Source organism: Elephantulus edwardii, unplaced genomic scaffold (genome assembly GCF_000299155.1).
Source record: "Elephantulus edwardii isolate Elephantulus edwardi_28Jun2011 unplaced genomic scaffold, EleEdw1.0 scaffold00281, whole genome shotgun sequence".
Classification (NCBI taxonomy): domain Eukaryota; kingdom Metazoa; phylum Chordata; class Mammalia; order Macroscelidea; family Macroscelididae; genus Elephantulus; species Elephantulus edwardii.
The window spans coordinates 3,006,071-3,019,777 of record NW_006400031.1 but is presented as its reverse complement, the minus strand read 5'-3'; positions in this window follow the sequence as shown (position 1 = coordinate 3,019,777).

Here is a 13,707-nt window from a genome sequence, read left to right as displayed (position 1 = left end):
TTGGTATACAATCTCTCCCCTCCCCCCAGTACATTCCACTATGCAACCTTCATTCTGAACTCTTGTCATAACCATAATATCCAATCATATATCGCTTTTAAATTGTTCTCTCCCTCATCTGTTTCAAGAATTTATCCAATTTTTCTCAGTCTTGCCCCAAACCTGATGTCAGTCTCGTTCTACAACAGTGGCACTGTGCAGTATTTGTCCTTTTGTGACTGAGATATTTCAGTCAGCATAACGTCCTCCAGGGTCACCCATTTTGAATCTTTTTTTAATATCCAACATTTCTGTAAACTTTCATTAAAAATCACAAATTAAAATGTTTTAAAAAGAAAAATATATGTACATATAAAACAAAATACCTATGAGCGATTGTGTGAAACACTAAGATGGTTTGTAAACCTTCAGCCCAAAAATTTCAAAAATGAATAAATACATGTGCATAGCGTCTGAAAAAAAGAAAATGAGGCGGCAGCAGATGCGAAAAAAAGAAAATGAGGCGGCAGCAGATGCGGCGCTGCGCTCTGGTCAGGTTAACAGCCCTCAGTCGGTCGACTCCTCTGTAAAATGGGGAAAACGTCAGGATGAGCTCATCAAGGCCAGAGCCAGAAAAGGCAGGCCTCTCTGTTTCCAATACGCTTTTTATGGCCTTAGGGACGGGGTCTCCTTGTGAGCTCTCTGAGCGCCTGAGACTCGCTTTGCTCATCAAATTCCCCCCAGTTTGGCTAGGAACAGTCTCTTTTTCCTACTTTTGTCAAGGCGCTCAGAATTCCTAATGTCCATTCATGTCCTTTTCCAAGGATCAGCAGAGCACTCTTGGTCCGTCTTTCATCACATTCCCTCCCCATCTGGGGGGGGAGGAAATCACATTGGAGCTGCGCCCTGGCCATCCAGGCCTGTAAAATGGAGACTTTGGCGCGACTCGCTTGCACAGGTCAGAGCGGGAAGGAGGCCACAGCGCAGGCCCCCTTGGCGGCCTTAATGATGTGCAGAAAGACCGAGGCCTCTGCCCACACCGGCAGATGTGCACAGCTGTTAATGGAGAAGCCCCCAAGTCTGCAACCAGTGCCGGCTGAGATCCCCCCAATGCTTGCTAGCCCAGTTAAGATTTTTTTTTTTTTTTTGGTTGATCGTGCCTTTGAACTAAGGTCATTTAAGTATACAGCAGATGTTCCTCGGAGGGAAACAGACTTTTAAAGGCAGGACCCCAGAAGGGACCGAACGGTTTACTGAGGGATGGCACATTTAGTTTATAGCAGTTTAACTCCTTTCAATGTTAAACAAAGCAGTGACGCAATTTTATGCGCCATAAAAAGCTGTCAAAACAATCATCCCGGGCAGTGGAGGTCCGTCCAGTCAGTCAGTCTTCTCAAGATAAATTTGGGGTACGAGTGATAAGCTTTGCTGGCCTCTCCATGGGGGGACAGTGGCCCCAGCAACAGAAGGATGGATGTAGACTGAAGCTTGGGGTGGGGGCACAAATCAGAAGGCAGACAGATGGTGGTGGTAATAGTAAGAATGCTCTCTGGCCATGCTCGCTCTCCACAGAGGAATCATGGGTAACCTGGCTAGTGACATTAGCTGGGAACGAGACAAGTCCCATTGCTTAATAAGCCCCACCACCATTTGCCTTCCCATAATTAACTCCACAGTTCTAGCCTTTCCACTCAGGGTACAAAAAGCTCTGTTGATTGTCTGTTAATAGGAGTGTCAAGCTCTCCTATCAAGGCTTAACATTGTCCCCTTCAGGGTCTTCTATGTAAACATGACTCTTCTTGGCGTGAGACAGGACAAAAGAGGACTGGACTTTAATTCAGACAGATTCTAGCCCTGGCATCAATTAGCTTTTTAACTTCGGGCTTAGTACTTACCCCCTCTGAGCCTCGATTGCCCTATGTATAAATTTGAGACAGTATTTTTCGTGGAAATTTTGCTGTTGTTCATAGAGTTTCCGGAGGCAAGCCATTTCAGAAGCGGATGCCACTCCTGCTACCAAGCTTGTTTTAATCAGGGAGCGCCACCAATCACTATCCACCATAGGTGACCATTCTCGCATTTGGTCTGTGCATTGCTGGACAGAGGTAACTCATAGTTGTTGTGACGCTGAACACTGTGACACTGATGTGCCAAATGTGATAATGGTTACCCATGGTGGACAGTGTTTGATGGAGTTCCCAATTAAAACTAGCTTGGAAGCAGGAGTGGCATCCACTTCTGAAATGGCTTGCCTCTGAAAACTCTATGAACAGTGCTCAGGTCTTTCATTCACAGGGTCACTATGAGTGGTCTACAACTCAACGGCATCTAACAACATCCATCATGGAAACATCATGGAGTTTCTGGTGACCTGGTGGTAAGAACCTGCACTGCAATCCCAAAGGCATGCGGTTCGAGGTCACCAGCTGCTCCACAGAAGGATGGTCAGTCTCCTCCAATGCAATTAACTGCCTCTGAAAATCCGCCAGAGGATCTGCTGTGGGTTGTTACTTGATGGTACTCAAGAATAACAACAACCAACTAAGGAGGTCGCATACAGATTGTAAAGATCGTGAATACCAGGCTGAGGTTTGTATGGAGTCAGCAAAGGCCACCGTCGCTCTTTGAACTTCTGTGATGATTATCCTGTACCCTGAGCTGACCATAAGTCATAGCAACCATATGGACAGCAGATCTGAACCTTGCCCTATCCTGTACCATGTTCACAGTCCCCTGCACGCTCGAGTCCATTGTTCAAGTCACTGTGTCAATCCATTGTGTTGGGAGGCCTCCTCCCTTTCTCGAATGCCCCACACCTCCCAGCATGGCATCATGAAGCCAGTTATGACAAGGCCCTGCCGACAACATGCCTGGAGGAGATGAGATGAAACTTGACTATCCTTGCCTCCAAGAAGCACTCTGGTTGTACTTTCTTCAAGACAAATGTGTTAATTCTTCCAGCAGCCCATGGATTAGTCAATACTCTTCGCCACCACCACAATTTAAAGGCAGTGATTCTTCTTCAGTCTTTTTTAAATTCCTGGTCTAACTTTCAGATGTTTAAGAAGCAATTGAAAAGATCACATCTTGGATCAAGCACACAAATAGTCTTTAAACCTTCCCCCTGGCCCTTTAGCATTTTGGAGACGTTCTTGACAGCAGATTTTCCCAGTACTGCACATCTTTTCATTTCCTGATTGCTGCTACCATGAGTATTAATTGTGAATCTAAGTAAAAATGAAAGCATTGACAACGTCAATCTTTTTGCCATCTGTCATGATGTTGCCTATTGGTCCAGTGAGGAGTTTTGTTTTCTTGATGTTGAGATGTTACCCATATTGAATGAATGCTGTAGTGTTTGACCTTCAGTAAATGCTTCAAGTCTTCCTCACTTTCTGTAGCGAGGCTGTGTCATCTGCTCAACACAAGTTGTCGACGAGACTTCCTCCAATCCTGATGCCACATTCTTCTTCATATCGTCCAGTTTCTCAATTGATTTGCCCAGCATAGGTGTTAAATAGGTATGGAGAAAGGATGCAACCTTGGCGCACACATTTTCCTATTCCGATTTTAAACGCTTGCTCTGTTCTGATAACTGTTTCTTGGTCTTTATGCAGGTTTGGTCTTTGAACTAACAAAAAATTTAAAAAATGTGTATTCTAAGATTTGTCCAGACCGTGGATCAGAAGATTGACACTTATTCCTATCCTGAGGCCACAGCTGACATAGCTGCTCTGTGCACCAGCGGGGCTGAAGTCACAGCCTCTGGCTGCTCTGTGTCCAGTCCTCGGCAGTCTCTGGCGCCCCCTGTTGCCAGTCAGAACGGAGTCTGGGTGCTAAGCTCTAGTTGGAGGCCAGGAGTGGAGCCCTGGCCCAGGAGGAGAGGGACAGGGAGTTCACAGGCCTAGCTCTGGGGACCCCTGGGTCTGAGGGTTCCACAGCACATGGCGAGTTGCGGTTTCCCATCTGCGCCCTCTCTGGCGGTAATGCATATCTGAAACGACTGGCTGTTTGGGCAGGAGTTTGGCAAGCTCGGCCTCATCCTGGAAGGGGTGTGAAATTTTCCTGAAATGACAAACCGTTTAAATCTCTCAGGACTTTCTAAAGTTACTGAGATGCCAGAAATAGAAGGCATGTCTGCTTCACATTGTTGCAGCTTCCTTTTTAATTTGCATTTCGAGTCAACTTTGGTCCCTGGATGGCAGCCCCACAAAACCCTTGAATGCCTTCATTTGTGGGTAAGAAAAAAGGGTGGAGCAGTTCCAGCCAGGCCTCCTGGTCTCAATGTGACCCCCCTCCATTGCTGTCCAGCCCCTTCCAGAAGAAAGGACAGCTCCATTTCACCATCCTCTAGAAGCTTCCAGAACATTTTGGGTGGTGGGAATGCCAGGAGACACCTCGACTCTGTTTCCAATCCCTGAAACCTGCCCAGTCCTGCTGCCCTTCCTTCAAATACAGGGAGAGTGCTCCCAAGCCATCCCAGCCGCCATCGTCTTTCACTTAGAAATGTACAGCAGCCCCCACCCCCACCCCGTCCTGCTCCCTCTCTGGCCCCTACCCGCTGCTCCACTTTTCAACCCCGCAAGAGCCAGAGTGAGTGATCTGGGCGCTGTTTTTGATGCTTTGTATGAAACAAGCTCTCAGGGCAGGGATGACTTATCCCATCATGACCATTCCACAGATACGGCAACTGAGGCACAGAATGCCCACCTGGGACTACATAGCCTTGGCAGAGCCCAGACCAGCACTCGGTGTGCCTGAGTTCAGAATGCACACGTCTCACAACCACACCCTACTGGCTCCATAGACGCCACATCCCTGCTTAAAGCCAAGTGCTGTCTTTCCTTTGCATTTAAAATAGGAGAGAGAGCAGAGACTGGCAAATGGATATGATGGCGACAGGAAAGGTATAGGGAGGTTTTGATAAAACAATGATAAATCAATGGTGAATAAAAAGGTAAACAATGGCTTCATATAATTGTATTTATTGTTATAAAGCAAAGTCTATATGAGCAATTGAATGAAAGCCAATGGAACCAGGCCTGATAAGCCCTCTGTGATCTGCCCCTGGTTTTGCCTCTGCCCTCTCTCAAGCCACTTCCCCCTGGCTCTATCTGCTCTGTCCAGCCTGATTAAATCTGTGCCTCAAAAGAACACTCTCCCTATACTTTCTATAAGTCACAAGCAACTCAATGGCACATAACAACAACATGAGATACTCAGTACTCTTCTCCAACATCACAGCTCAAAGGCATCAGTAGTTTGTGTTCAGTTATCTTTATTCATTGTCCAGTTTAAGATGCATAGCAAGTGATTGAAAAGAGCAAGGCTTAAATCAGGTGCACCTTAGTCTTTAAGCTGACACCATTGCTCCTCATTACTTTGGAGAGGTCCCTGACAGGAGACTTGGCCAAAGAAAAATGCCTCCTGATCTCCTGAGTGCTGGCACCAAGGGTATTGATTGTGGATCCAAAGAAGATGAGATGATTCATGATTTCAATCCCTACTCCATCTACCATGATGTTGTTTATTGGGCCAGTGATGAGGATTTTTGTTTTCTTGATGTTGAGATGAAATCCTTAATGAAGGCTGTATTCATTGATCTTCTACAACAAATGCTTCACTTTCAGCAAGCAAGGCTGTTTGATCTGCATAATGCAGGCTGATGGATCTTCCTCCAAACCTGATGCCACCTCCTTCTTCATAGAGCCCAGCTTCTCAAATTATTTACTCAGCATATGGACTGACTATGTATGGAAGAAGGTTACAACCCCGCTACATATTTTTCTTCATTTTAAACCATGCAGCATTCCCTTGCTCTAGTTGGACAACCACTTCTCAGTCTAGGTATATTAAGTTGTTAGGTCCAAATAATTTAATAAGCGTATACAAGATGTGTGTTTAGTAAATGCTTGAAAAACAATACAAGTAATGCATTATAAATTGAAAGATGTGAAATTTCCTTTCTAGTTACGCAAAAGTTTTTAATAGTGAGTTATGTTTCTCTTGGGCACTGTACAGCTTCTCAAACTTGGGAGTTGGATTGGCTGTCACCACCTTTTCTTCCTATTCATACGGATTTGGGTGTGGAATTTGCTTCTTCTGCCACTGAACACTGAAAATGTGGTTCCACAAAGAGACGATGGTGTTAATGTTAAAACTGGGAAACCAATGGACTGAAAAAAAATGGGTCTTGGTGGCACAAAGGTTAAATACTCAGCCTCAAACTGAGAAAAGTTGGCTGTTCGAACTCACCAAGGATTGTTGTTGTTGCTGTTGTTGCTGTTGTTATGTGCCATCAAGTCGCTTGCGACTCATAGCGACCCTGTGTACAAGAGCCCTAAACGCCGTTCTATCCCGTGCCAACCTCGCTGTCTCAAACACACTCATTCCCACCACTCCAGTCACAGAATCGATCCATTTCATCGAGGGTCTTCCTCTCCTGCACCGTCCCTCTACTCTGCCAAACATGATGTTCCTCTCCAAGGACCAATCCTTCCTTGCAACATGCCCAAAGTATGTCAGACGAAACCTCAGAATCCTTGCCTCCAAGGAGCATTCCGGCTTCACCCTCTCCAGGACAAACCTGTTTGTTCTCCTAGCAGTCCATGGTATATTCAACACTTTTCTCCAGCACCACAGCTCAAAGACATCAATGAAGCCCACCACCACTGAGTCTGTTAAAGCTCAGGGTGACCCTCCATCTGGTCACTGAAGCTTTAAGTCTTTCAGGGAGGAGACTGTCTGTGTTTCTTCTGTGGAGCAGCTGGTGGATTAGAACCGCCAACTTTTCAATTGGCAGCATAACGTGCAATGTCCTCCACCACCAGGGTTCAGTTCTTTAAAAATGACAGCCTCCGAGGGTCACAGTGAGTCGGCATTGACTGGAGGACACACAACGACATCTGTGGGTAAAATGTCCAATACATGGCATTGTGTTTATGCCAACATTTAAAAATAGAACCCTGACTTTGTTCAAGTATTTATCCCTTCAAGATCAGTTCCGTTCTGCCCTTTTAAATGATAGTTACCTAAATAACTAAGGTTTAGCTTATTTAAAAATAGTACTACTTTACTGTTTTCTGTTTTATTAGTTAAGGTATGATAGTATCTTAGTACTAGTGCCAGTTTTCTGTCAGCACCTCAGGGTGCCTCAGTTTGGGAATTATTTTACCTCTTAGGAATTGAATGTATTTCCATCATAGTAAAATCAACAGACAAGTTGCCTGGGGAAAATTTGCTGCCAAAGACCACTTTAAAGTGCTCTTGAGCACGGATGTCAGTTTAAAGACTAAGGTGCACTACTCTACTTCTCTTCCTCCCTTCCTGAGTAACCATACTAGAATGATTCTTTGTGAAAAATCTTTCTTTAGTTTTTTATTATAGTAGCTGAAACAGAGGAGAACCTGAAGCATTTGCTGCAGAAGGTCAAGGATTCCAGTCTTCAATATGGATTGAAGCTCAACATCAAGCAAACAAAGATCCTCACCACTGGCCAATTTTTGCAACACCTTGACAGATGGAAAAGAGATTGACATTGTTAGCAATTTCAGCTTGCTCAGGTCTACAATCAAAACTCATGGCACCAGCAGTCAGAAAATTAAAAGAGGAATTGCTTGAGGAAAATCTGCTGTCCGGGATTTCTCCAGAACCCTGAAGAGCAATAATATCAGTCTAGAGATTAAGGTGTCCCTGATTCAAGCCATGGTCTTCACAATTACTTGCTATGCATCAAAGAGCTGGATAATGACTAAGGTTGACAGAAGAAAAATAGATGCCTTTGAGTTGTAGTGCTGAAGAAGAGTATTGAATAGTACCATGGACTGCAAGGAGAACAAGCTGGTCTGCCCTTGAAAGGGTGAAATCAAGTTGCTCCTTGGAGGCAAGGATTTTGAAGAGCCTTCTCATATACGTTGTGCATGTTTCCAGGAGGGATGAGTCCTTGGAGAAGGATTTCATGCTTGGGAGGATAGCAGGACACTGCAAGAGAGGACGACTCTGATGAGATGGATTGACTCACTGACTGGAGCAATGGGGGTAGGTGTTTAGGAGACAATGAGACTGGCTCAAGATAGGAAAGGACTCAGAGCTATTCTACATATAGGGTATCTATGAATCAGAGGCAACTCAACACGTAACAACATAGCGACCCTATGTACAACAGCCCTAAACCCTGCTCTGTCCCATGCCAATCGCACCGTCTCTGATGCACTCATCCTGATTACCCCAGTCACTGAATCAATCCACCTCATAGAGAGTCTTCCCCTCCTACGACGTTCCTCCACCCTCCCAAGCATGATATCCTTCTCCAAGGACCTGTCCCTCTTTACAACATGTCCAAAGTATATCAGATGAAGCCCCAGAATCCTTGCCTCCAAGAAGTAGCCTGGTTTAACCCTCTCCAGGATGAATCTGTTTGTTTTCTTGGCAGTCCATGGTACATTCAACACTCTTCTCCAGCACCACAGCTCGAAGGCGTCAATTCTCCTTCTATCCTTCCTAGTCACTGTCCAACTCCCTGACGCATAACAAGTGATTGCAAAGACCATGGCCTGTGTCAGACACACCTTAGTCTCCAGAGTGACACCATTGCTCTTCAGTACTTTGGAGAGGTCCCTAACAGCAGACTTTCCCATGGCAATGCGCCTTTCAATTTCCTGGCTACTGATGCCAAGAGTGTTGACTGTGGAGCCAAGCAAACTAAAGCAGTGAACAATCTCAATCTCTTCACCATCCATCCTGATACTGCCAATTGGTCCAGTGCTGAGAATCATTTGCCCATTTTCAGCTGCTGACTTTTTCCATTCCGGGAGCTCCGGTGACATAGTCTATAGGGAGCCGCACTAATAATCTAAAAGCAACGCCTCCCTGCTGGGCAATCACTTTCTGGACAATACAGAGTCTTCTGAAAGCTCACAGGAAGGTCAGCTGTGAGTCGGTTCTGGCTCAGCAACAAAGAGTCCAAGAGAGTTGTATTTCACGCAGCATAATGTTCTTTCAATTAATCCATATTATGCGACGTTGCATGAATTCTTTATTTTATTTTATTTTTATTATTTTGTGTGTGTGTGTGTACCGTCAAATCAGATCTGACTGGTACAGGAGGAGATTTTTCCTCTTTCTCCAGCAGAGCATCCGGTGGATTCGAACCACATACTTCTAGGATTGCAGTGCAGCTTCTTGCCACTAGGCCACCAGAGCTCGCCGAATTCTTTTTTTTAAAATCATTAAGTATCTACGCCATAAATTTTTTTAAATTTTTCTAACGTTGCATGAATTCGTAATTGTTTGTGTTCAATGTTGCATAGCATCCCGTTGTGTCAATGCACCGTACTCTCTTTAACCATTCCCCACTCTTGGACGCTTGGACTCTTTCCCTCTCTTTATTATTGTAAATACTGCTGTAGAAGCATAAGTGTGCAGACATCTATCTGTTTGCATCACAGTTCTTACTGATTCAGGATATGTGCCTAATAATTAACTGCCTGGATCAAATGTTACTTTCCACTTTCAACTTTTTAAGGAAATGCCAAACTGTTTTCCATAGTGATTACACGATTTTACACTCTCACCCGTGGTGTATGAGAATTCTGATCTCTCTATATCCTCATCAACATCGGTTGTTGGCTATCTTATAAAATTTTGCTATTGTTGGGGTGAGATAATTCCTTTGTTGTTGTTTTTATTTGCTTCTCTGGAGTTGCAAGATCAACCCAAAGGCGTGAAATTTGAACCCACCAGCGACTCTGCAGGAGGAAAGTGGGCCATCCCCTTCCCGTGTAAGTTATAATCTCTGAAAACTCACCGGAGAGTCAGCTCTGAACTGGCCCCAGCTGGACAGCAAACAACAACTCATAACAATAGTCAACAACCTTGAGCATTTCTTCACGTGTTTGTTGACTGCCTGAATGTCTTCTTTGGTGAAATAGTTTTTCGTAAGAAAGAATTACCTTCTACCATCTGCTCCTGATAGGTCACACTGAAAAGTAGGGAAGGATTTGCTGCAGAAACAACAGCTATGACATGGCCTCATTTAACGTCATTTCTGTACAAGTCAGTAATTGGGTTACAGATTTGTTGGGGAATGTTGGGGAGGAAGGGAGGGCCTCTGGCCAGGACGGGTCGCCTGAGCTCTGATAGGTGCAAGCCTCCCATCGGCCTTTAATATGGGGTAGAGGGAGCTCCCCTGTGTTTGGTTGTACCCGCTCAAAAAAGCCCGCCACCTGGGAAGACGGCTGCCGCGTCTGTTGAGCAGGGTGTGGTCCACATGAGGCTGAGGTTCTCCTGACCAATCCACATGTCCCACGTCTGCAAGCCCACCCTATCCTGTCTGCCTGTTTACTTGCTCATATATAAGTGGGTTGCAGTCCCCCCATAAAATTGAGCTGGACTGACTCTCTGAATGGCTCCCAGAGTGGTGTGTCTCCGTCGTGCTTCCCTCCATCAGAGTGTCACTGTTCATTGCTGGTGAACAGACAACAACACAGGTTCTTTGGTTTTTGGTGCCAGACTGGTGATGCCTATGAGTCTTTCCCAGAACATCAAGAAGGAGAAGGCTGGCATTTCCATGCTGGGCTAGCCTCTAATTCCGTTATTCTTACTTTAGAGCATTATCTGACTTCTTGTAATCCCTGTTCCTGGTTGGGACATGTGAATGACTCTTATTTCTCTCCCTCCCCTCCCACTTATCTTCCTCTTGTGGGGACAGCCAGCCTCAGAATCAGGAGGTCCTATCGGAAGTGAGGAGGACTTCAAACACTTGCTGCAGAAGCTCAAAAACTCAAGCCTTCAATGTGGATTACACCTCAGCATCAAGAAAACAATATTCAGCATTGGATCTATAGGCAACATCTTGATAGATGGAGACTAGATTGAAGTTGTCAATGATCTCATTTTACTTGAATCCACAATCAGCACCCATGGTAACAACAGTAAGGAAATCAAAAGATGTGTGGCACAGGGAGTGAGGGAGTGGAGGGAATCTGCTGTCAAAGACCGCTGCAAAATGCTAAAGAGCTCCTGATCCAAGCCACAATCTCTTCAACGACCCGCTATGCATCTGAACGTTGGACAATGAGTCAAGATGACAGAAGAATTGATGCCATTGAGTTGTGGTGTTTGGAAAAGCGTGCCAAATATGTCATGGGCTGCCAAAAGAACAAACAGGTTTGAGTAGGCAAAAGTGCAACTAGGGCACTCCTTTGAGGCAAGGATGGTGAAACTCATCTACTTTGGGCATGTTGTCAGAAAAAGCCAGTTCTGGGAAAAAAAGATGTTGGGGAAAAACGTTCTTGAAAAAAGAGAAGACGATTGTCAACAAGATGGTCTGACACAGTGACTAGCTCATGGTGGATTGTAAGGATGGCGCTGGAAAGGGCGGGCTTCAAATCTTTTGTTCATAGAGTCGCCACTAGTAGTAGTCGACTCAATGGCACCTAACAACAACAATGTTGAACCCACTGGAGATCATTTTAAGACGTGGTTGCTACAGGATCCTGACAGGAAACTGGCACAAAGTCAAAGCCAGAGTCAGCAGAACCAGGATATTATCTCTGTGGTCAAATGTGTCTTGGTGGAAAGCAGAGGACATAGGAAAGACGTTCAACTGCATCATTTAGCTGTGTGGATCCTGGCAACCGATCATGACAAGAATTTGTCCCATATACTTTGGGCATGTTGTCCTAAGGGACTAGTCCCTGTAGAAGGGCTCCATGACGGGGTAAGTAGAAGGTACGAGGAAAAGAAGACCCTCACGGGTCCAATGGCTGCAATAAAGGCTGTATGGATGGCATAGAACCAGACGGGTTTGTAAATAGGGCCACTGCAACTTACAACTGACTACATTGAACAACTGAATTGCCGTTGAGCAAATCTGACCGGGGCACCAATGTCAGCTGTTCACCACAACTGTGACCTCCTGAGAGGGCGGCAGGTGCTGAACTAGCTTCCAATTCACCAAGCAGAGCCAGTCTTGTCCAGTGGATCGAATACCCGGCTCCGGCTCTACCTCTCTATTTTCCGCTGAGAGCACGTGAAACAAATGAACGGAATCTGTCTAGTTTCTTTCCTGATCTTCCCCCCTTCTCTATCACCACCCCCCAGATTCTGATCTGTCTTCTGGCTCATCCTGGCCCTCCAACCGATATCTGCAGGCTAAGTCAGAGAGACACTCCCCAGGATCGCAGGTATCATTTTCCCTGGGCTACTTACTGTCCAAGCTTATCAGAGCCCAGTGTCCTTGTTCCCAAGCGAGCTTCAGTGCAGACAATCTCTTTCCAGAGATTAAGTTCCCAAGCCTTTGTGGTGGCTGGGTTTTGATAACCACCTCGTGTAGCAGTTTTCAACTTTGCTCCAGTGAAAGCAGAATATTTCAGCGCGGTCTGTCTGCGAGGATCGGCTCAGTCAGGTTTCTAATCAGATAAGTGCTGGGTGATGTCTGGGCTGGGTGGGGATGGAAAAGGGTGTTGGCAGAGAGCATGGACCACTGTTTACACCATGCTTAGAGGAACCCTTCAGCTGCATGGGGGGAAAGCTAGCAAATGCAGTAACACCAAACTCTTCCTGTCGCACGTCCTTCATGTTGTTATTATAAGTACCATTGAGCCAACTGCAGCCACGAACAGCAGATCTGAACCTTGCCCTATCTTAGCCAGCCTCGTCATCTCTGATATAGTTGAGCGCATTGTCTCATCACTGTCTCAACCCAGCTTGTTGAAAGTCTTCCTCTATATCACTGGCTCTCCACCTTTCCCGGCATGACGTCTTTTTTCCAAGGACTGGCCCGGCCTGACAACATGCCCAAAACATGTGAGATGAAGCATCGCTACGCTTGCCTCCAAGGAACTTTGTTTTAAGGCTTTTCATGATATGATCACATACCAGCCTCATGTTAACTTTGCAGGATAGGTCAACTCTATTTCCTTCATCCCCCATTGTACAGATTTCCCCCCCCCCATTCAATCAGACACATTTTGTGTTGGTTTTTTTTTATTAATTTTAATGAACATTTACAGAGATTTTGGATTTCCATTCATTCATTGTTGCACTTTTCTCTCTGCCCAGCCCTCCCCCCACTGTCCACCCAGTTCGCTCCTTTCTTTGAAAAGTAAAAGAAAAATACCTTCATTGCTATACACCCCCCTCCCCCGCCCCGAGTACACTCCACAATGCAACCTTAATTCTGGACTCTTGTGATAACCATAATACCCTATCATACATCGCTTTTCAACTGTTCTCTCATTCATCTGTTTCAATGCAGTATACATAAGTTATCCAGTTTTTCTCAGTCTTAACCCAACCCTGATGTCAGTCCCATTCTACAACAGTGGCGCCATGCAGTATTTGTCTTTTTTGTGACTGAAATATTTCACTCAGCATATTGTACAGATTTTAAGAGTGAGGCTTGTTGTTGCTATTAACGTCAGTGGAGTTTGATCCCAGGACCTGAAGACCGTACACACAATGAAGCAAAGCCGCCCAGCCCTGTGTCCACCATTGGTTGTAAATCAGACCACTGTGGTCCTCAGCGTTTTCACTGGCTGACTTTTGAAAACCGACTCCACAGGGCTTTCTTCCTGACCTGCTTGGGAGTGGCTTATAGTCGTTGGAGTTGGAACTGAGCAACAGCCGGCTCTCCATTGGGTTTTCTGAGGCTGTAAATCATGTTCATGTTCCTCAGAGCTGCCCATGGATTCATCACAGCTTTTGGGTTCACAGAACAATTCCCTA